The sequence below is a fragment of the Cololabis saira genome, unplaced genomic scaffold (genome assembly GCF_033807715.1).
Source record: "Cololabis saira isolate AMF1-May2022 unplaced genomic scaffold, fColSai1.1 scf470, whole genome shotgun sequence".
NCBI lineage: Eukaryota > Metazoa > Chordata > Actinopteri > Beloniformes > Belonidae > Cololabis > Cololabis saira.
Genome location: NW_026906634.1, coordinates 4,259 through 7,000, shown reverse-complemented (window position 1 = coordinate 7,000; position 2,742 = coordinate 4,259). Strand labels below are relative to the sequence as shown.

The 2,742-nt window shown below is 37.3% G+C and overlaps 1 long non-coding RNA gene across 1 annotated transcript; it reads left to right on the top strand.

Moving 5' to 3' along the window:
* Positions 1 to 104: 104 nt before the first annotated feature.
* LOC133440265 (uncharacterized) lies at positions 105 to 2,043 on the top strand. The gene is made up of 3 exons (XR_009782318.1): positions 105 to 184; positions 269 to 290; positions 1,878 to 2,043. It is a non-coding gene; the product is annotated as an uncharacterized LOC133440265 (long non-coding RNA).
* Positions 2,044 to 2,742: the final 699 nt, after the last annotated feature.

Below are 2,742 nucleotides of genomic sequence, written 5' to 3'. Positions count from 1 at the left end.
ACACTGCTCTTGATGAACTATTTGTGTCTTAACATTAGTTGCTACCAATCAGCATGATTGCCAACCTTCATTTGACCCACCTTTCATAATAATTTTGAAATCTTACTTTAAGGTGGAAAGTCAACTCGAGGTGATGGGGAGCAGTTGCTCGCCTTGGATAAAGATAAAAAGAACGCCATTATAGGTGAGTAAATTAATGAATTGAGAAGGGAAAGCAATATAGAGATTCAATAAGTTGACTACTACATCTTTGTATCAATGTCTATAGCCATCCATGGAGGCGGCATCAGGTAGGACACCCATCATTGGTATCTGCTTGGCACCTATAATACTAATTCATTGCTTGGCTCACTTCTTGATCACAGCTCGCTTCTAGTAGAGCCATGTCTCTGGGCTATACTTAACACCTTTTAGATGTGTAGTCACACAGTGTCTGGTAACTCACTAATTAATTTCGACTCCTGGTTACTCCATGACACTTAATTGTTGTCGTCAGTCATGGAAAAAGTACTTGTATTCTTTACTTGAGTAAAAGCTATCAATAATGCAATATAGAAATACTCCGCTACAATTAAAACATTCAACATGCACTTGAGTAAAAGCATGAAATTGTTGGCATCAATATGTACTTAAAGTACCAAAAGTAAAAGTAGAAAATGTTTGAAAATAGCAGATCTACAAGCTTGTACATTGGCTATTTTCAAATATAAATAGAATAAAATGAGGCTAAAGTGGTTCATGTATGTTTTATAATAATATAATTTAGATCTGGAAAGTAACTAAAGTTCTCAAATAAATGTAGAGTGGAGTAAAATTACAATGTATCCATCTGAGATGTATTGGAGTAGAAGTATTGGATATTGGAAATACTCAAGTAAAGTACAAATACCTCAAGACTGCACTTGAGTACAGAAGTTAAATACATGTTCTTTACACCACTGGTTGTCGTCTGCGGCGTTAAAAAAAATCATATTCACCTTTCCTTCACCTTCACCCATAATCCTATCTCATAGGCATATTTTGCTATTCTAGGAATAGAAGCTGGCTGGTGTGTGTGTGTGTGTGAATGAAAACATTTCATTAGGGCAATGTAAAGCTTTTTAGGTACCGTTGGGTGCAGAAGAGTGCTATGTAGACTGTCCATTTCCCATTGTAAGCATGTTGGGTTTCTGATGAAGCACTATAATTATCTTGCAAAAATTCAATTGCTATAATGATCAAAAGATTTGACAATCACTTCGAATCTTGGTACTTGCAGGGCCAAATTCAGAGGGCAGCTCCCGTAGATTAAAGGAAAAATACGCCTGAAACGACACTTGGACCATATTTAGAGCTTGGTAAATGATTTTAAACTCACCAGAGGAGTTTCAATGTCTTTCATTTTATTGTTTATTTAAAACAGGGACAGGTCACAACAAATGTGTAGTGATAGCTTAAAGCTAATTTGCATCCGTCGTCCCTAGACGCACTTGCCATCGGAAACTTCACAGAGATTTTCAGAGATGATTATAGTCCAAATTGTCCATGACACACAGCGTAATGCAAATACGGGGCACAGAAATTCCAGGTTCTAAATATAGGCTCTAAATTATTTATTTTCTGCCGTGTGACGGCTCATACAGTCATAAAATGATCTGTATAAACACTCGGTTGACACTCGAAAAGCATTGTGCCATGTTGACAAATTGGACTATAATCATCCCTGAAAATCTACGCAACGCTTCCGAAGGAACTCGATTGATACCTCCGAGTTTAAAATCATTTGCCAAGCTGTAAATACGGTCGTTTCGGGCATAATTTTCGTTTAAGAAGCTGTCTGCCTCTTAAAAAGTAGAGTGTAGACTTCTACAGTCTAATTATTTTTGTCTTCTCTGTAGAGGCTACAATGAAGAAGTGGCCGGGAGTGTCCAGCGGCCAACTTGGGGCAGCCATCAACCAAAAGCTGACAGAGCTCCGAAGAGCACACAAAAAATAATAATATTTGGCTATCTTTTTATTTTTCATTGTATTTGATTTTTGTTTCTGTTTATCGCCACTTGAAAGCATGCACTTTTTTGTTTCTGTTTATTTGAAAGCTAATGTTGCACTTTTTTGTTTTTTGTTTATTGCCACTTAAGCTAATGTTGCACTTTAAAATAATTTTTAAATAAAGTGTTTAAGTTCTACATTTGGGTTTTTATTGGATTTTATTAATGTACACCTATTGCCTATTTAACCTATTTTATAGATGATATAGGTATGTAACATATATGTGTATGTAGCATATAGGTACCTATATAAGAACCTATATGCTGCATATATGTTTGTAATATAGGGCCGCATATAAAAAATTGGCCCCTTTCCTATATGTATATGTACATATATGTACATATATCTACCATATATGTACATATATGTACATATATCTACCATATATGTACATATATGATTCTTCAATTTATTTTGGAACCGCCCTTCATTCTACCGGCACGATGGACTTCACCTGAGCAAGCTAGGCAGCCGCATGCTTACAAAAAACATACAGCGCACTGTACACACCATTGACTACATACAGGACACTCATGCATGACTATTTACATGCCACGCCCACCCCCCCGTGCCACCAGTGCCTTCTTCTTCTCCCCTCGGTGAATCACTCCCCCTACAGGCCCCTGCTGTCACTACATCCATTGCCATCTCTGAATCGCTCCTCCTACAGGCCCCTGCTGTCACTACATCCATTGCCATCTGTGAATCGCTCCT